The sequence below is a fragment of the Cinclus cinclus genome, chromosome 9 (genome assembly GCF_963662255.1).
Source record: "Cinclus cinclus chromosome 9, bCinCin1.1, whole genome shotgun sequence".
Classification (NCBI taxonomy): Eukaryota; Metazoa; Chordata; class Aves; order Passeriformes; family Cinclidae; genus Cinclus; species Cinclus cinclus.
The window spans coordinates 23868232-23890063 of NC_085054.1; the positions used below are offsets into that span (position 1 = coordinate 23868232).

The following is a 21832-nucleotide window of genomic DNA, read 5'->3' on the forward strand; positions in this document are numbered from 1 at the left end:
AGACCATGGCTTCCTGTGAATCTCTTCATTTTGAGGAGATGCTGCTGATCACCTTCTCTGATCTTAAAACTTGCAGGGTCAAACAGGTGGTTTAGATGACAAAACTGATCCTTGTGTTCTTAGAAGACATTTTTTACACTTGAAGCCATGACTGTCAATGACTTTGAGATAACACACTTCAAGTTTTTTTGGCACTTAAAGAGAGTTCAAGATAATTATTCAAGATTATCATAGTTAACATCTTCCTTTTTAATTATCTACCTTATATGCTTGTGTAAACACTTTGAAATGCTAAAATTCAAAGGACAGTCCAGTTTTTGATTACTGAACAACTGAAATGCAAAACATCTGTTTGGATTTGTACCTATCTGGTCTTTTTCACCAGGACTCACTAGGGAGCTATTATTTATGTCTTCTGAATGTAAACACAATTCACAGTTCCACAGTGAATTCCTGCTTTTTGGATATGACCATTACTGAGTCACCTTCTGTACCACTAAGAATAATTCTGTTGAATTTAATAGAGATACTCGGGCATAAAACAGCCACATTAAAATATCTGATTCTAAATATCAGGTATTTAAGTATTCAAAGTATAAAACAAGAAAGAGTTGAGAGCAATTAGGCACCTGAATTTTGGGTTACAAGAAAGTTCTGCTTTTAATATACACTTGGGAAAACTATGGCAAAAAAATTTTTAATGAAGAGGTACAGAACAAACACACATAAAAATATAAAATATCGCATCTTTTCAAATCAATGGTGTCAATAGAACTTTTTTTTTTAATGAAGCTACTTTCACCTTTTGATATAAGTGGAATTTTGACCTAAGCATAATGTGCACAGGAGTTTGCTGCATAATATTCATTGCTGATTAGCATTTGTGTCATGTAAATTTGGTAAAGCACTTGAAAGATGAAATCTCAAATGAAGTTTGCATCCAATTACAGTATTGCAAAATTATTCTAACACTATTTTACCACTACATAATCTGACTCAGAAGACCTCTATCTTCCTTAATCTACCTCTTCCTGACCAGCAGTTTTAAGCTGCTGAAGATACTCCAGCAGATCTCCATCAGTGAGTAATACACTTGTCATACTACATTATTCATCTGGGATTCTGCTCTAGGAATAGGATACTTCCATGCTGGTCTCTTGAATCCCAAAGCGAGGGGAAGTTATTCATCTTATGAATCATAATATGTCTAGAGACACTAAATGCTTGCCAGCAAGGAGAAATGAACTGGATAAAAACATTAACAGTACAAAATCTTTGCTAAGGAGAACTACAGCACTTACAGCACAAATTGATGGAAAAAAGATGTTAAGTCTAAATAGATGCTAAAGAAAAAAAATAAGTAAGAAACACCTGTATTGTCTTAAAATGAAAAGGTTGGCTTCATCAAAATTTCAAATTCTGTCATAATTCTGTTAGAAATTACCAAGGGGCTGTTCTGTGTTCCCAGCTTGGTATTTAGCATTTGCATTGGGATTCTTCCAATAATCCTGAAAGTTATTTGGTGTTTTTTTCTGGTATTCAGAATACGCCATTTGTCCTTGCATCTATTCACAAGGAATGGGGAATCTCGGATGCAGATCTCCAGTATTTCTCAGAGATAAAATTCAGTGAGCCCATATCTTGTCAGTAAAATTCAGGAATCATTCTGTTTAGGAGGTTTTCCTACAAAAAGTCACACTTATTGCACAGATTATATTATTTTGACTACTGAAGATATTGTTATATATATATATATATATATATATATATATATATACACATCTAATACTGCTTATTATCTAGTGTACATGGTTCAACACACTTTAAAATTAACTTGGAGGATAGTCACAGTCTTATACTTTACCTACTTAAATTTTAGTAAAACCATATGACCAGATTAATTATAAATAGTAGTGGGTGAATAAAGCTGTGTAAATTACGTCTTTTGTGGGGATGGTGAAATCGAAAAATTTTAAAAAAAACCAGCCAGTAGAATGCTTTCATTTCCCAGAAAAATGATAAAAAAACAATTTGTGGTCAAACAAAAATGTTGCTTGATACACAGTAAAAGCATGTTTCATTAGGGATTAATTAATTCCTGAATTAACAGAGGCCAAGCCATGTGTAAAACATGAAGGCATGAGATTTAAATTTAATATTTCTCCCCCAATCAATTTTTTCCCCAGAGTACGATTTATTACCCAAAAAATTGCACAATAGGGAAAAAATAATAAGAAAATACAGGATGTTTTGGTGGAATATGCAGAACTGAACAAAATAGGCGATTTCATGTGTAACTCATAAATCCATGGGTAACTTATTGTGCAACAATCAGTAAATATCCAATTGTCTGTTATGCATATTTGGCAGATCTAAAAGTGGGCATTTACTGGAATGACAATGCTGCTTTATTTTAGTCATTATTAAAAGTTATGTATTTAGTGCTCCGTGCTATAAAAGCTTGGTTTCCAAAGTATGGAAGGAGAGCTCAGTCCTATAAAATATTACATTAGAAGGAATATGGGGTTTTTACCATGTATAGAGACAATGTAATCAAGTCCATGAAACTCAAGAGAACTTGGGGAACATTAATATTGAAATGTACTCCTGTGAGCAGAATAATTAAGGATTTTGTTTATCAGCTGGGAACCAGGAGTCTGTTTCAAGAGGCAACACCACAGAATCTCACAACCAAAAAGGGTAATAAAGTTCAAAACAACTTATCTTTCTAACAGAACTGAACTGAGGTGTGGTTTTTCCTCTAAATGCGCCTTAGCAGCTTGATCTTCATTCAGTGAAGCATCTGTGGATTCTTCTGAGAGTCTGTTCATAGGCTCTCTGAGCCAATGGAATCACGTTCAGATGCTGGGCATATTTTAATTTTCAAATGATGGTGTTTGGGGCTTTCATAAAATTCAGAGCTTCACGCTTGTTCTACCCTCCATAAAAGTTACTTTTAAAGACATTTTAAAAGCTACTTAGTATTGAAATGAGGAAAAGACTGCATTTGGCTTCATTATCAAATTTATGAGCATAAGCCACAAAGCAACATTTGCTCTTTATTGTTGCTTTCTGGTACACAAAGAAGTTTCTGCTCTCTGAAGTCTGAAGAAGGGAAGCCCCTTTGTGTTTCAGTGCTGTTTGGAGAGCAGAAGGAAGTAGAGAAGGACAAATTTGGCATAACATTTAAAACCACAGGGTTTGATTTCACTTTTTTTTTTTTTAAGGAGAGGAATGTTTATTTGCAAACAACTTTAAAGAGGTTTTCTCATTCTTTAGCAAGATCTGAAAATAATCTATTAATTTTACAAAGAAATAATAATAATAATAAATCATCTTTCCCTGAAGTAACTCCTATAAAAAATGTTACCACATCCAGTTGTGGCTGTCAAGTTTGTGATTTACTGAGCAGATCAAATACTACCCTGGTTTGCCATCTCACCTGTGACCCTCAATGACCCAGCAGTTGCAGAGAAGGGACAGTAAAGGAGAAAAACCTGGGACACAGCACATGGTTACACAGCCATCATAGTTGTGGAGCTCTGGAAAATATGAATGAAGAAAAACTAAGTACAAAATCAGAAGGGTTTATCGGTGGATCTTGGTTTGCTTTTTCTTTATTTGGTTTTTTTGTTTGTTTTGTTTTGTTTGTACAAGAAACTGGCAATATCACATCAGAAAATACTGTGGAGGAATAAAACAAAGATGGTCAGTGATTTGCAGCTCATCATTCTGCAGAAAAATTACTGTCATGCAGTGCTGCAACCAGTTTCCAGGAAGTTTTCTGCCATTATGAATTAAAGAAATACCCTCAGGAAGATAGGATACCTGCTTTGAAGTCCTTACTCTCTCTTTTAAGGTGTAACAGTGAACAGTGCAAACACAGAAACGGATGGAAAGGAACATGACAATACAAAGCAAATGCTATTTAATAATTCTTTTTAAAAGCTAATAACATATAAGCACCTCTTGAAATAAAATGTGTTGAAAAATTGACTGAAACTATTTGGGAAACATCTGCCTGTCTTGTAAAAGTTAGGAAACTGAAAAGTTTTCATATTTTGCATGAAAATCTTTTCAGTGTTTATTTATTTGTTTTAATGGAAGAAGAAAGGGAAGCTCACACCCAGCAGCTGCTGAGCTCAGGCAAAGTTTGGAAGTCCCAAGTTCAAGCTACTGCTAAAACTAGAGCTTGTTTATACAAAGTAAAAGCAGAGGAGACTTGGTGGTTACAGTAGCTTGGTGGTTTTTATCTGCAGTGAAAGATAGATTAAAATGCACACTGAATCAGGAAAACCAGAGATTTGGCTGTGACTCACCCCCACTGCCAGGCTCTGTGCTACAGCCACTGGCAGAACCCTTCGCACCTCCAGTGTTCCCCTCCTCTCTCAGGAGAAACTGCATCTTTGCTAAAACCTTCCTACTAAAACCAGCTTATATTTCACAGTGAAGAGTGCTGGCTTCAAAACACTGACCTTTACAAGTGAAGACCAATTCTGTTGAAACATTAATGAGGAATATCAGGTCTGTATTGTCACCTTGTATGAAATTAGTTGTTTGTTGTGGCTTAGTTCTTTTATTTTCTTTCTCAGAAAGGAAATCCAGGAAAATATGAAAATAATTTAAGGTGGTAAAGTCACTCTAAATTGAGTAATATCTTAATGCCTTGGGATTTTAAATTCCAAATGCAATTCGAATTCTGAAGCCCCTGTATTATAAAAACATAAAAAACTCTCCTGCTGAAATTTTTTGCTCTTTTAAAATTGCCCATATAATAGTGATTTATATTAGCTAGTTCTGCCTTTGCAATTACTTAATGCAAAGTCACCCATACATCTTGGCAGCACATTTGCAGAGTTGTCTGCTGGCTCTGTTAAAAGTAAATAGCGTTTAAAGAAATAAGATGCTACGGATTTATCATGATTCCTCCAGAAAGTGCTCACATTTGGACTACAGACAGGAAAACAAAACAGGAAGTGTTTTTACTTGCCCTCTCTTGGGTTGTTTGCCATGGATTTTTCTATAATATGTTAATAAAATAATTGCACTGATTAAGAAAATAGATTAAATTAATTTTCCCACCTTTAATTTATTTCAAAAAATGTTATGTTAGTGACATAATCCTGTTGTGGATCTTGAAAACTTATTGCAGCAATGTGCTTACATGCATGTATATAAATGTTTCCTTTCAGCAGAAATATCTCAGAGATTTATAATGAATCTGTAATTAGGATATATAATTTCACCATTGAAATTTGACTACTTATTGGGTAGAAAACAGCTTCCACTCACAACTGCATTTTGCAAATCATTTCAATTCATGTTTACATATGCAAGTACTTCCCTTAAATCTGTGGGAGTAATACTAAAAACAACCTATTTACAGGCCCTGAGAGTTAACATCACCATGGGCAGCAGCTGAATTCAGCTTACCTCATATCACAAAACAAAGGTGAAGAAATCTCATCAACAACCCAGGATAAATTCTCTATTTCACATAGAAGCAGAGGAAATACAATGTTTAATATCACAGCAGACAGAATTTGTATTTTGAAAGGTTTATCTAAGGTGAAAGTCCCAACAGCCTGAAACTTGATCACACTGCACTGCCCGCCCAGACTAGAGCACTTAAAATCTCCACATACTAATCCTTTTATTGCTATATGTTAATATCCTTTCTTAATCTTTCTAGGAGCATTCTTAAGTAAAATTATTTTAGAGGTCTTTGATATTAAATAACCCTTCCCCACACAGAAATGTGTGCAATGACAGCTTTTTCATAATGAGAAGTGTTGGGGAGTCTAAACAGAGGAGTCAGTACTGCTGGCTGTGTGTACAATTGAAAACAAATACAATAGCCATTGTGCTTTCTTTCAGGTATCTTTTGAAATATAGTTTCCCAGGCTGTAATTTGGAAATTAAATAAATTTAATAGTGGGTTTTATTTAGGAAAATAAACCAGCATAGCCTTTTTCTGTGAAAATTTTTGAAAAGTATAAATACCACCATGGTCCTGCCAGAAAATGGTGTATATTGTAAAAGTATATTCCTGTGAATCCTCCTGCCTGGTCTAAGGAAGCATGATCCAGGGCATTCACTCTGGACCCAGGATAGTTTTGTCCTCCCTCTGGTCTCTGCAAAAATCTTTGTTCTGGAAGTGTACTTCACCACTTCACTCTGCCTTGTTTTCCTCGACCATTTCTGTCATAATTAGATTACAAACTCTGTGTTCGGTAAAACATTTGGCATGAAGGATCACTTATCTCAATTGACCCACTAAGTGCCGCCAAAATGCAAATCACACCAATTCCTCCTGATGTGAGAGAATTTCGCCTTAATGTTTCACAACAGGCCAACACCACCTGGGGCACTTTAATTTAGCACTGAGAGGGTGCAAAAACAGGAATCTTAGGGGGAATAGCAGGAAACGGGACTAAGCAATGGGTGAAAAGTACAGGAAAATAAGTCAAACTTCCGCTAAAAGCAAGTGGAAACTCCAGATCTGGAAGGTGGTAGCTGCTCTTCTTGGCCACCATTCACACACCCTGCCATGGCGTGTGCCCACACCCCACACCATATCAGGGGTATATCTGAGAGTGAGCAAAGAACTTTTCAGCCCAAGGGATGCATGAGCTGAAATCTCACCTTTTGACTGCTGGCAAATATGCATGTTTTCCACAACTTCTGTTAATGATTCATCTCTGCAGACTTTCTCTAGAGTGGGATTTAAGGGAGATGATGGTTACTAGATACAAAGATTCGTTTGACTCACTGATTTTCTTAAGTGCCAAGTTACTCTATTTAAATCCTAAGATTCCCACTGCAGACTAGGAATGCGCCCCTGATTTTCAGTAAGTGACTGAATTCGGCCCTGTGAGAAAATGGTCATCTTTCACTTCCCAATTGCAACAGTGTCTCCAATCACTCAACTGCTCAGCTAACAAGACCAAACATCCTGATACTCTGGGTTCTGTTTGTGATTCTCACAAATGACAAATGTTTATAGTATGTTTTCTTCTAAGTAGTGGGCCACCATAAAAGCAGCCTGGTCCCCCTGCAAGAATCCTGCTCACTAAATGGAGCAAGCACTGGCTGCGGATGTAAAGCTATTTCCTACAAGGGCTGGTGTGAAAAACTCTACAAATAAACAAAAACTGCTGAGACATCTGAAAATGCAGTGCAGTGCTGAACAGTTTCAGGCAATAGTTCTGAGAGAACTAGTACTACCAAAGGCAGTACGGCCCTGTCAGTGCAGTTTTTCTCTGCAGGATGAATTATCCAGGGCTCTGAGCCTCACTAATGCAGTTGCATCGATTTTGAGACCTTGCTAGCCTGGGTGTCCTTACACAGCAGAACGCTGTGTGTATATTCTTAGTGCTCATTCTCAAGAGAAGCAATTAAGGTGTCACTGGGTCTTAATTGTCTCCACAGAGGATGTTTTCTTTAAAGCAGTGTTTGTTTGAAAAACAAAGCAAAACGTATTGCTTAAGTTTTATTTTCAGAACCTCCACGGGGAATTTTGCAGTACTATGCATGTAATTTACAAATTATCACACAAATTATTTTTAGAGGCAACTACTACTGGATGTAGAGAAATTCACCTGCTTCTAAAGGGAAACAGATCTAACCAACAGCTCTCAGAACTGCTGGGTGGTGAACGTGTGTGGAGGGAGCAGAAGATTCCTGGTCAGGGGCTGTGGATGGAAGATATTGAAGCCCACGTCTGTGCCAGCCAGGAGCAGATCTGTGGGCAGGGTGAGAAACACCCTGTGGGCAGGGTGAGAGCCCAACACCAGCCCTGTACATGGGGGAGCAGTCACTGAGGACTGGTTCTTCTCCAGCCCCATTACTGGGGAGCAGATGGAGCTTGTGAGTGTCAATTTTAAGTCAATTTCAGACCAACATCATCTGAAAAACAAATCAAAATTAAAAAGTAAATAAGGAGTCTTCATGCAGCCCTGCTGACCCCTTTGAACAGAGGTCCAGAGGAGGGCAATGAGGATAATTGGGGCACTGGAACATTTCTCTTACAAGGAAAGGCTCAGGGAGCTGGGGCTGTTAAGCCTTGAGACAAGAGAGAGCTGAGAGGGGACCTCATTAATGTGTATAAATACCTAAATGGTGTGCCAAGAAGATGTAGGGTCTTCTTAGTGGTGCCAAGCAACAGAACCATAGAATGGCTTGGGTTAGTCAATAGAAGGTAACCCTGATGATCATCTTGTTCCATCCCTGCCATGGGCAGGGACACATTCCACTGTCCCAGGATGCTCCAAGCCCCAATATCCAACTTGGCCTTGGACACCTGCAGGGATGGGGCAGCCACAGCTTCTCTGGGCACCCTGTGCCAGGGCTTCACCACCTTCAAAAATAATTTTCTCCCCCTAATATCTGATCTAAACGTTCTCTTTCCATCTGAACCCATTCCCCCTTGTCCTGTCACTACGTGCTCTTGTAAATAGCCTTGGCTCATCTTTCCAGTAAGTTCCCTTCAAGTACTGCAGGGCCGCAGTTAGGTCACCCCAAAGGTTCTCTTTTCCAGGCTGAGCGATCCCTTTGTCTCAGCCTCTCACGAGAGGTGCTCCATCCTTCTGGACCGGCAACAGAACACGCGGCCACGGGAAGGTACAGGAAATTCCACCAGAGCATGGGGAAGGACTCCTTCCTGGAACAGGCTGCCCCGGGAGGGTGCGGAGCCTCCCTCAGCGGAGATACTCCAGAACCATCTGGCCGCAATCCTGCGCCATGTGCTCTGGGAAGGCTCTGTCCGTGTGCCCCGACGAGCCGCTCTGGACCCCGGGAATGCTCACCCACAGCCTGGGCTCGGGCTCGGGTTCGGGTTCGGGTTCGGGCTCGGGCTCGGGTTCTGGTTCGGGCTCGGGCTCGGGTTCTGGTTCGGGCTCGGGCTCGGGCTCGGGTTCTGGTTCGGGCTCGGGCTCGGGCTCGGGCTCGGGTTCGGGCTCGGGTTCGGGTTCGGCCTCGGGCTCGGGCTCGGGCTCGAGTTCGGGCTCGGGCTCGGGCTCGAGTTCGGCCTCGGCCTCGGGCTCGGGCTCGGGCTCGGGCTCGGGCTCGGGTTCGGGTTCGGGTTCGCTCCCCTCCGGTCCCGCCCCGCCCCGCCCCGCCCCGCCCCGCCCCGCGCGCGTTCCCGGATGGAAGCGGCGCGTCCCGCGGCCGCGTGACCGCTCCCTCCCGGAAGTGCGGCGGCAGCGGGAGCGGGGCCGTGCGGGAGCCGGGAGGTGCTGAGCGCGGGCGGGCACGGCCGGGAGCAGCGGGACTCGGCGCGGGCAGCGATGCGGCTCCGCCGCCGCCCGGGCTCGCCGCCTTCGCCTCCCGCCGGGCGCCGGTGACCGTCACAGCGTCCCCGCCCCGGCGGAATGAGCCGCGCCGCCCCGCCAGCGCCGCGATCCGGTACGTGCCGGGCCGGGGGTGCGGGGGGAAAAGCCTTTGTTGTGCCCTGGGGCCCGGGGCAGCGCCGGGAGGTGCTGCGGGAGGGCCGGGCCGGGCCGGGCTGGGCCGCGGCCGCGTGCGCCTGGGCGGGCGGTGTCGGCTGTGCGCGGTCCGGGGATCTCGAGGGGATCCGGGGATCCAGCAACGATCCAGGGATCCAGCGATCCCCGCCTCGGGCTCCTGCCGGCCCTGGGTAAGCGCCGAGCCCCGCGGAACAGCGCGGTGTTTTCCGCCCGTGCCCTCATTGCCCCCTCGCCGGTGTAGTTTGTTTTGGGACGTTCGCGTCGTGTGAGAGAGCAAAAGGCGGAGGGGGGCCGGTGGGCTGGCTGGGAGGTTGTTTGCCGTCTTTGGGCTGCGGCAAAGTTTGTGGCAGGGTTTGCGTGAGGAGAGCTCCCCTGGAATCACCGGCTGCGCGCACCATCTTAGACGTGGTCAGGAAGTGGAGTTGACTCAGGCTGGGTTTCACCTGATGATGTCGACTGCTGAAATTCCCGGGAGCCCGGGGGAATTTGCATCACTCTGAGGCTGTTCGAGGGCCGAAGTAGGTAAAGAATGGAAAATTGCAAAACAAAGGGAACAGCATGAGCGGTATCGATGAGCTCTCGGTATTTTATTAACGGGAGGATACTGAAATCAGCAATCCGTTTTAAAACGTAGCTTTGCTTTGTGACTGTATTTCTCTTCTAAAGCGGTGTTAAGAGTAATAAAAATAGTACTTGGACAAAAAGGATTGTTCCAAACCTTCTGCCAGGAAGAACAATCTTTGACAGAGTCAAGCAGGGTCCTTCCTTATCAGTTCTGCAGAAAGCATTATTTTGATAGATATCCCATATGGTTACAGGAATTTTTACCACAGTGGTTCTGAGCTAAACCAAGGCTGACTGCCAAGGCATTTTGTTTTAACCGTAAGAAAAAAAAGGTTAAAAAAAGTCTCCTTTTCTGCTTTTTTCGCTTAAAGTTTTATTATTTCTGGAAGTAAATACCCCTTTTTAGAGGGGTACTTAGCAATTACTGTCACTTCTGAAAGTATTTTACCTGGCTTCTCTCTCTGGGCCTTCTGGGATGTGTGGCCAGGACAACCATAAATGTTTGTGAAGGATTTCCAGTGTGTGTCTATTGCATGGTATTTCCCCCTCACTCTGTAAGGGGATATTTACTCAGGAAAGGGAAAGTAATTTTTAAGTAATATGTCTTTTGTATATAAAGCTGCAAACTTGTCAGGCTTTGGTATATCAGCAGAAACTGCATTTCACTCTGTTCTGGAAATATGAGATTTGAAATGCCCAGAAATATCCTTGGTGTTATATTCCCTTGAAACAGCTTTCTGCCAAACTTTTAACTTTGGTACTTTGCAGCCTGCTTTTAAACTGTCAGTGAAAATAAAGAATTACATTCTGTAGTTCCATAGGCCGTGCAAGCTACTTGTTGCTATATAAAATGAATTTGAAAAGCCACCAAGTTTTCTTTCTGGCCTTAGTCACTGATTTCAACTGTCAGTGCATGCATTGCACAGTTTTCCATGTTCAGTTGATATAACATAACACTACTTTTTTTTTTTTTCCTATAGGTTGTATTTCTCTGTTGATTTTTGTGCATTTGAAAGCACCTAAACATGAGAGGGAATACATGAGAGGGAATGAAAGCAGTTGTCATTATCAACATAAATTAAGAGTGGAGAAGAAATAGCTGAGGACAGCAATAGGAAACAGTTGACTTGTGCTTAAATCTCATTAACATCTCTCTTCATTCATTCTTCTCAGGTTTTCTGTCTGCATTGTTTTTCCAGCCTTTCATAGACAATCTCTTCACATCTGTTCACTTTTTCTCTCTTGCAGCTCATGCCCTTGTAGAAGTGGTGGTAATTAGGAATTTGTCCTGTTGAATGTTTCCAGGAGCTGTGGTACGCCCAAGCATATGCTTCTGTGTGTCTTGCCTTACAAAACTACCTCAGCCTGCTTTTTTTCTTTTTTGTTATATTTTCCTGTTGATGACAAGTGGATATTTTTGGTGGTTTTTTTTCTGACAGTTTTTGTGACAGGTTCATATGCTCCTTATGGGCATTTCTCTCTCCTTGTCAAAATCAGTCTGCTTCCTGTGTATTCAGCAAAACCTGATTGAGACTAAGAAAGTCTTAAATGAGATTGTTACACTTTCCAGAAGCAGCAGCCTGATACTTGTCATAAAATCCTGGGATCTTCAAACTACTGTGCTCCAAATCAAAGTATGGAGACCGTGCATTTTGTCATCCATGTCCCGTGCCCTCCATTTTTAGGATGAAATAGAAGGCACTTGCCTCAGTGCTTAACTAATACCTGTGGTCTCCAAGAGCCTCTTGTACCTTGGCTCTTGGCACTGGCACAGGGTGCCCAGAAAAGCTGTGGCTGCCCCATCCCTGGAAGTGTCCAAGGCCAGGTTGGATGGGGCTTGGAGCAACCTGAGATAGTGGAATGTGTCCTGCCCATGGCAGGGGGGTTGGAATTAAATGATCTCCAAGTTTCCTTCAAACCTAAACCATTCCCTGATACCCTTTCCCCTCTACAGAAGGCATCACAACAGACCTTCCTTTGACTTCTTGAGAAAATTTCCAGTTCATGTTCCTGTGACATTCTGTTGCTTCTTGTCCTGCTCATATCAAAAGGCTTCCTACTGGAACTGTCCCTTCAAATAGAAGTAGGAGATCAAATGGAAGTAGAAAATCTCTTATTCAGTTTGTGCTTGGTGCTTAGTGGAGATTTGTTGCAGCTCTGTGAGAGGTGGAGGTATTTAGTGGTGGTAATTTAAATGTTGTAGTTCTTAACGGAGAGAAGATGGTCCCTTGCCTTAGTTCAGTGGGTTTCTTAAGAAATATGCATAACTGTGTTACAGAGTGTGTGTTTTGCATAAATGTGGGGTTTTGGTAATGTTTTAGCTATTCGTCTTGTGTGGTGGAATTTTGGCAGGAGTGTATTCAATATTGGAAAGAGATTAACCTAAAACCCCTCAGCTATAAACCTCAACTCTGTTGGTTCCATTTTATCCAAAGTTAATCACTTTCCAATGTGTTTTTTGGTAGCCTGGTTTAAAATTACTTGTTATCAGCTACAAGGTTTTTATGTTTTGTACAAGGAATCACTTTACAGCCATGCATGTATCTGTCAACTTTGTTGTGATGAGTGTTTGCATATAGCATTTGGGAAATGTAGTGGAAAGTCAGATACTCTTTCAGCTGATTCAGTAAGTCGTTGGCATGGAATAATCCAGAGAGCTCACATGTCCAGATTCCCTGCCTTAGATTACTTATCCTTGAAACTGCCTTGCATCTCCCAGAAGCCATTTATCACTTCATTTTGTGGTAAAAAATATTACATATGCTACTTTTGATTGTAACAGTCTGCATCAGCTTGTCCACCGAGGTTTCTGTGACATTTGCTCCTTGCGCTATATTGTGACTTGAGTTCTGAAGTAGTTCAAAGGTGAAGTATCATTTGATGTGTAATTTACCGGTGTGCTTTATAGAAAGAAAAAGCTATTGTGTGCCAGGAAGAATGCAGCTGAGTAGCTCTTGGCATTGGCAGTGCAGCTGGTGGAGTAAATGTCTCCAGCAGTTGGGAAACTTCCAAAGTTCATGGGGTGGGAACCTCTTATTGTTGTGCAGTGGAAAGGATCACTGGGTGAAACTTGGGAGCCAAGCTTTCTCTTGGCCTCCTTCCTGGTTGTTCCTTTAATGTTTGTCCCCTCCCAGGAGCTCACTTACCAGTTGGTCAAGTCTTTTGCAGAATTGATTCATGAGTAGGGCTGCAAATGGACATGAAGGAAATGGAGGGGGGTGATGACTTGCATTTGATTTCTTTCAAATGCCTTATTTTCTTGTGCACTGAATGTTGAGCAAATTAATTAGACTTGGGTGTCTCTAAACTTGGGGTGGCTGCTTCCCGAACATCTGAAATTTGGTGTAGGTACAGAACTCCTCTGGCCTGAGGAATAGCTGGTATAACTTTCTCCTCTGGTGTCCTGCTTTCCAAGTCTGTTCCATGCTGACTTTTTCTTTGGAAAAGTTCACAAAAGCTTCCATTTTCCTGGCTTTCTTCAGTTTCTGATTGATGAATCTGCTTTCTCTATTAGTGTGGCCTGTAGCCTATGAAGGACAGATGATTTCAGTATACAGAGTTTAAGTTAAAAATCACTGGATGAAGTAGAAGTAAAATCTGAACGCAAATTATTTGTTGTTTCAAGTGCTTAATATATCAATCTAGTGATTCAGATTAGCTAATGATTTCTCTAAATTCTTCAAAGGAGACACGTTTACTGTCTTCACAGAAGACAATAGGGTTCTGAATTACTTCATCTGTAGACATTACCTCAGCAACAAACGTATCATTCTTCAGTGGTAATTTTTTTTACATTTTATAACAGATAGATTCCTTGTTAGCTGAGATTAATTTCAGAGTTAGTTGTTTATAATCAAAACTCCTGAAGATAAAACCAGAACTGTTTTGTAATAAATTTATATAATGAGTGGTTAATACAGTTTCTTCAGCTTCAGGGATGGAACAATATATAATGAAAATATTAAATTTTATCTCCTTTTTTAAAGTATCAGATGTACTGGTGGACACACTGATATTTACATATGAAGTTGAGTAACTGTTCTTGTAACAGGACAAAATAGTAATTTTAACTAATTTTTGTCTGTGCTGTGTACAGAGTTAATTGCAGCATTATTTGTGTGCATCTGGATTTATACTTCTTTTTAATGTTTTTTTAAATGCATTTGGAAAGTTCCGCATAGAGTCTATAGGAACTTAAAATCATATTATTTCACTTCTGAAAATGATATTCTGAAGATGAAGGTGTCTGAAACCTCTAGCTGATCTGTGTGATTGCAGGTTAATGTAATTTACTGCTATACTGACTGTGCAGGTGGGTGTGATCTCACTCTTGGGTCTGGCATTGAACTTGGCATGTGATGGTTTCAGAGGAATTAAAAAAAAAAGCAAATTGTTTTCAGTGGGCTTTTCAAATTCTCTGCAGAAAAATATTTTTTTGTTGCGATGGGTGATATAAGAAACTGAAACTTCTTGTACTGAAGAAGTTTGCATAAATACCTTTTATGCAAGTTTTGCAAAGTCCGCTGAGCAGGTGGTTGATCCAGGGTAAATAATAAATAAATCTGAAAGATTTGAGTTAATACTGGTGCCCCTCATGAGAGGATTGTGATTAGGGGAGTTCCTGTCTTGCTTATGGCAAAAAAACCCCCGTTTTTAGTAACATTCTGCTGAAGTGGGGTTTTTCCCTTTTTAAAAAAGAAAAAAAGAGAGAGAAGAAGAGAGAAGGAAAGCATGATATAACTAGAAGCGAAAGAAAAGTTTTAATAGGCAGTAACCTGCTCAAAATTTGTATGGCAAACTTTATACCCAGAGTTAGTTTCTATGATTAGTTATATTAATAATATCATCAAGCATTTATTCTGTAGTCAGTGGTTTTGAATATTGCTTCACAGGCCAGGAATCATTTTTAATGATTAAATAGCAGTTGTGTTTGGAAATGTGCCATCCCCTCCAACGAGCGTGAGACTCTGCTCACTGAGTGCTGAAGGGAAAGATCTATGGCAGTAACATCATCAAGTGTTAGTCTGGGTTACACTAATAAATTACAGTCTGAGCCTTCAGAGGTTCCCAGAGTCACTTGTAAAGAGGGGCTTGGCGCTTGGTGTTGGCTGACTTCTTGATTTCCTGATAGTAAATTGCATTATTTCCTGCTGTTTGTTTCTCTGCTCGGTGTGTTCGAGGTGGCCCTGTCGGGGTGATTCACAGCAGGGCTGTGTCTCCTGTGGATGGAGGCAAAAAGCAGCAGACTCAGATCTGCTTCTGGTCTGCCTTGTTTGGCAGCACCCAAGATGAAACCAAATCTATTTACTCTACAGCCAGGCCACCCCAACAGGCATGTGCCAGCCTCTCTGCCTTGTGACTTACTTGGGAAATTTTCTTCTCTTGAGCAACTAGACTGTGTAAGTGGGGAAACTTACAGAAAACTGCTAAGCTTTGGATTGTGTGTGTAGTGGAAAAAGGGATCTTAAAAAGATTATATCACAATGGTTCTTAAATGCTGAAGTATGAACGAAACAGTACTTGGGTGTTTTTTGAACAATAGAATGGTAGAAGTTGTCTGCTTGCCTTTGAAATTCAGAAGCTGGTTTCTATTGGACTAATTTGTGAGCTGGACTCGATCATCCTTGCAACTCACGACGTTCTATGATTCTGTGAACTTTCAGGATTTTCTTCATCTATTGGTCTAAGCTAGTTTAGCTGCAGTCCAATGCTGAGATGTCAAGTTTTGCTTGCATTGATGGCTTTTAGAGAGTATTGCTTCATATTCATCAAAGCAAGTGCGTGTGCAGCTTTACCTCTTGACCTGCCTGTCTTTCCTAGGATGTGTCTAATCAGCTGTTGTGAATTACTTCAATTTCAAGACTGTTGGGGCAAATTAGCATCAAATGCAGTTTGGTCCTCTGGGAGAATTGAGTTTTAGGCCTTTTTTCTCAATTTCCTAGCTTTAAAGTATCAGGGTTGTTTTTTGTTTTGTTTCCCCCTCCCTCCCCCCCTCCCCAAAGTCTGACACTCAGGCATAGAGGAGGCCTGAAAGGAGCTGTGACACTCAGAGTCTTCAAGATGCTGCTGTGTGCATAAATGTGACCACTGCTTTGCCATGAGAGGTAACAGGGCAACAAGTGACTGATCAACCCACTCCTGACAGCATTTGTGAGTATGAGCTTTTGCCTGCTGAAAGCAGTTGTACCAATTCGATGTGAGCTTTGCAGGTGATGCCAGTCTGCAGAAGTTAATGAGAAGTTTTGCTACTTGTACAGCTCCTTTGCAGCAAATGACAGCACCTGTCTCCAGAGGGTGTAGGCCAGGGGTTTTCACAAATCTTACAGATTTTTAAAGAAATGAAAACCAAAACAACCCAAACCACTGCAGACTGGCTGTGAATCTTCTAGAGAAAGATATCTTTGTTACAGCTTTCTGTTGGCTTATGCAAACTCCTGTTCCAGGTCCAAAGAAAAAAGTTAAGATTAGTGTTTTTGATTTGGTGAGCTCTTGATTGTGTGTAACTGAAGCATTTAGGGAAAAAAAAATCTTGATTTAATACATTTTCACATGCCAGTGATTTGTTGGGAGTAAGAGTAATGGAGTGAAACTGAGAAGGGGAAAAGATCACTTTGGCTATATGCCATGGAACAAACCCCAAAAGCAATAGATTATTTGAATAGAATAGTTTCCCAAGAGAAATTGTGGTGGAAATACCCCTCTTTTGGGTCCTGTAAAACTAGACTGGGCAATGAAAATGAAAAATGCTGTAAGAAATAATCTTGCATTTTATCTCCAGGGAAATGCATAGATGACTGCTGTAGGGAATGGTCTGGGATAGCTAATACAGAGCACAGTGGGTTTTCTGTATTACAGAACAATAATGCAATGCTAATGGTGAGGGATTTTTATCAGTGAGCTTGGCTGATGTAAACCAGACTGTTTTAGCTGCAGCTCTGCTGAGCACTTGGGCTTTCTCACAGCTGATGTAAAATTCAACTTTATTTTTCAAAGCCTTAGGGTAGGAAGGAAATTTTAGAGAAAAGCCTGAAAATAGCATGTATGCAACTTTACAGTTTTTACAACTAGTAGTATTATCCTGCTAATTTTGAGCTGCTGACTTCAGTGTCATCAGTCAGAGGTACACCATGATCTTTCTGAAAACTTGGGCGTTTCTGAAAACTTGGGCAAGTTGGGTTTTGCCTTGCTGGGGCTTTTTTGCTGGAACCACCATGAGGATGTGCTTTGAAGTTCTGGAGTCTTAGTTGCAGCTATTTTGAGACGTCTGTGACCCCAGCTGCCTGCCCTCTCTCTGCTGGAGTTCCCTGTCCCCGGGCAGGGGTGACAGGGTGTGGATGGAGTTTCTCAGCTGTCATGACCCAGTCCATGGTAGTATTTTTTTCTCCTCACTGGAAAAGTGTGGAGAGAGTAATGAACTGGCTCGTGGTATGGCTGCTGGTTGTGTGTCCTGGCAGAGCACAGGCTTCCAGCAGAGCTGTGGGATGGCAAGGGTAACATGTTCAGCATAGAGCACACAGGAGCAACCAGAGCTTCTGATTTAAGCCCCAAAGCTTGGGTTTCTGTAAACTTGGTTGCTATTGTGTAGTTCCAGAGAAAACATATACTTAAATAAGCATTTTTTTGATATCATGTTCTAAAAAAGCCTCAAACCTTTGTAACTGTTGTAGGCTGTCTCTTCAGTGTCATAGGGGCTTCCTGTGTGTGTAGCCCAACTGCTGTTGCCTTGTTTTGCCCCTAAAAGGAGTTTTTCATGTTAGAAGTACTATAGATAATATAAAGTGTAGTACCTCCTTAACCTGTAAGTTTTCTAATTTAGGGGATGGATATGTTACTGCAATTGGGTAAGTATGATCTGTCCACTCAAATGATGCAGTTATAGATGGGGACTAAAATCAATAAATGCTAAAAACTGTAAATTTTTGTAGGTATATCTTGAGTGTTTTCAGAAGAGATAATAACTGAACAAATTGGAAAACTGTCTGAGCTTAATAGACCTTTCAGATATTTGTTATTGTGTGTGGAAACTTGGTTTAATGGTTAGGTGTTTAGGAAATACAACAGCAATTCTTTCAAAAAGATCAATTGTGAAGGGATGCAAATCCTCCTAATTAAGAAAATAATCCATTTTTTTCCCCAAAGTTTTGTTTGTTTGGTTTTTTTTTGGGGGGGGGTTGGGTTTTTTTTTCTTGTAAAATCATAGGAGTTTATGGTTTATGTCAGCTTAATTGGCTTATAAGACAAACTCTTAAACAGGAAAAAAAAAACTTGCAAGCCATAGGCATTTCATGCCGCAAAATAAGATGGTGGGTGGCTGTTAGTCAAATCCTTCTGTGATCAGTGAGAAAGGGACATGGCTTTTTTTCACTCTTAGTTTGGCCTTCATGAGCTGATGCTGCCTAGAGCTGTGTGATCCAGGTTGGGCAGTGCAGAAATAATTTGTCTTTGGCCTTAGAACGTCTTTAACTTCAGACATAACTATTTTGATTGGGTTTGTTTGTTTCCTTCATTTTCATTTTTATGTTCATAAATGTATTCTTTCTCAGCCAACAAGTGAGAAGATGGTGTTTTTCCCGAGAATTTGGAAAATGGAATTGATTCCTTGAACAAATATTGATAGTTTTATGTATAATACTTATATATTAATTATATAATACTTTGTAATACTTTATTCACTGGTGATCATTTAATGAGAGGAAATTAAATACATATCTCTAACTATGCCATGTTTATTTTGAATGGGATTTTGAGAGTTGATATTACTGAATTAAGGACTTACTATGGATTTTTTTTTTCGAAGCCAAACCCTCAAAATTTCACAAACTATCTTTAGGTTCTGAATTATGTATTTACTTGGAATAAAAAGTAGGAGGAACAGAATGTTATTTACCAGTTAAACTTCAGAAGGTGATCTTTATTTCAGCCAGTGATGAAATATCAGTATTTCCAGAGAGGGGACAAAAAGTTAATTCATAATAGCTTTGCATTTCATGCAATGTTGAGCCCTATTCAGGAAAAGACTGTCACCATCTGAGTGGAATATGCAGTATGTGCACTTGGAATTTGTTGGTGTGACCCTGGGGGGACCCACTTGGATCCTGGAGGCCTGAGCCCTGGGAAGAAGGGATGCTGGCAGGAAGAGGCTCAGCAGGAACTGATCACCAAGTTCACAGCGTGCTTTTCTTCTCTTTCTGGGGGGAGCAAGACGGGATCACTGATTTCCTTGGAGAAGTGTCCTTGGGGTGGGTTCTGGCAGGCTGGATTTGACTTTTGGGGTGTGTTGGGTACCCTGCAGCAGAGAGTTTGTTCAGCCATTCCTACCAGCAGTGTGCTGGCTGCAATCCCTCATTGAAATACCGAGGTGAACCATTGCTGGTCACTGGTCAATGTGCAGCATCTGGTGTGCACCTGCTGCCCTGGGGACAGCTCCTGGGATCTGCTTCTTGCACTGAGCTGCTCCTAAGGAGAGAGCTGGGCCAGCATCCTCCTAACAGGGCAGCTCTTCAAATAGCTTTATGAAGTACATTGTGGGTTTATTATTGGGGGTGTAGAAAATTCTTCTTTGTGTGTTCCTATGTGCGTGGTGCTTTCTTAACGAGCTAGTCACTATTTCAGTGAAAAAGTTGAGATAATTCCAGCACAAGATGTAAGAGGCTGGGAATGTGTTCTTGTCTAGCTCCAGGAGGTCAAAAAGTAACTTTGGTTAGATGAATGTTGACAAATACTCAATTTCAGAGAGGGGAAACAAGATAATATTTTTGAAAGTCATGTTATTGATGTAGGAAGTCACTTTGAATCTTAAGATTTCTTCTTAAAAGTTAAGAAAATGGAGATCTGATAAAACTTCTGGTGAAAATCTGTGCAAATCCATTTTTTGGATGGTAGCCTCTGTTTTTTTTACACTGTGTGTGCAGGTAATTAATTAACAATACTCAATTTCATATGGCTTTAATTTTAGCATGAGAATTTGTTTGCCTAGGAGAGAACTTTAGTTAATTGCTAAATAAAATGTGAGAAATCTCCTTTTTTTCATGTTATTTCTACCTACTTGCTCACTGTAGCTCCTTGAAGATCTTGTTTTAACAGAATCTAGTCTTTTTGCAGAGTGATTATCAGGTGTAGCCAGCACCTTCCTTAACAGACCAGTAGAAGTGATAAGGGCCATCATATTTGGGGTCTGGAAATACAAGCCAAGAACCTTTGACTTTTTTTTTTTTTAATGAACACGAAGAAGTCTTCAGTGAAGACAATGGACACAAACTCTGAATTAAATCAACACTGACTGCTGTACAACATTCAGGATATCACTTCATTAGGAAAAAAAAAACCCAAACAAAGAAACTTGACACCCTTCAAAAATACATCTCATTTTCCTTTTGAAAACCAGAAAGTTCTTTTCCCCTGTCCATTAAAGGTTGTTTTCCTGTTCCCAGTGCATGTTTTCCCTGATGGTCAGACGTTTCTGCCTGGCAGAATGGCCACACAATACAGACTGGTTTGTTGGGCTGTGTCCAGACAGGCACGGCACTGCCTGAATACTCATGGAGCTATTGCCTGATGTTCCATCATTTCTGCTGCTTTGTTCATGATAGCCTGCAGAGTAACAAATGCAGGTTCTGGCATGACAGTTGTCCCTTAAGTTGTTTCATCCTGCAGATAGCAAACCTGCTTTCCCCACACTTTACTGATTTAATTCCACCCAGTCGTTCTCTGACTGGTTTTGTGAACTGCAGCTCTCTCTGTTCCCAATCATTTGGTCAAATAGGCTGTGATGAGTGGTTGGTACTTGGAAAACCATTTTGTCAGAGCTGATGTCAGTGGCTAATCCATGCTAATAAACAATTTCTTCAGACTAGTATTTAGTCTCCTCCCCACACAGAGCCCTGTAGAACAAAGGGTGTGTAGTTGCATCTCTGTTCTCAACCTTCAGGCTGCCCATGCAGGGTCCACTGTGCCCTGGTGACCATTGGTGGCCACTCAGTGTGGTCTAGCTGTCAGTCTGAGGACTGCAAAAGTCCTTCTCCAAACACCTCTACGCTTCAGGACAGCATCTGGAAAACTTGTGTTCTCTCTCACTTTGTAGCTCTGGTAAATATCCCCATGGCCCCACCCAAATCCCAATTAATTGATTAAGTAAAGCGAAGGGCAGATCTGCAGTACTGCTAAACCATTTGCATCCCTCTCCCTGTCTTTTGGTACATGTTTACAGAGCATCAGAAGCTCTGTTTACTCATTCTCCCATTACTCAGTTTGTCTTGGTTGGTCCTTTACTTTTTTTAAGCTGTGTGCTCAGGCGTACTGAAAAGTACAGGCAGCTCCTCAACAGACTCCCAGTATCAAGGATTTAAAGTTACTGCTTTCTGCCAGTTTTCTCAGTCTAAAAATGTGATTGGCTTAGTAAATCCATGGAAAAAAAAAAAAGTGAGGTGTTAATCTGTTCCTCAGAGATGTATCAGGAGGTCATGAAAATCAGTTGTCTGGTGCTAGTGCTGTAAAAGGGAAGCTACAAAAAGCTGAGGTTATTCAGAAGGACCTGAGAAGTGTACTTGGGTAAAATCAGGCCTTCCTTAGATAAAGGCCATGCAGCAAATAGGAGCAGCCTCTGAAACACAGATGCCATGGGTAGAACAGGTATAGAGATAAGGCAACAGATGGACCTGAAAATGATTGCAAATAAGTACTTTTGCTTAGAGTTAAATTTTCAGTGAATCAAGCTGATTTAGCTGTGAGATGGGTGTGGGCAGATAACTACTGGTAGCTGGCCCAAGGTCACTGAACACTTTCTTAAAAGAGATTGTACAGCA

The 21832-nt window shown here is 41.2% G+C and overlaps 1 protein-coding gene across 1 annotated transcript in view; it reads left to right on the top strand.

Moving 5' to 3' along the window:
- The first annotated feature begins 9366 nt into the window (after positions 1-9366).
- The window catches only part of SPOPL (speckle type BTB/POZ protein like), a 32838-nt gene continuing 20372 nt past the window's right edge, over positions 9367-21832 (top strand). The window contains exon 1 of the mRNA XM_062498446.1: positions 9367-9405. The gene's annotated coding sequence lies outside the window, so the exon portion shown is untranslated. The remainder of the gene's footprint in view (positions 9406-21832) is intronic.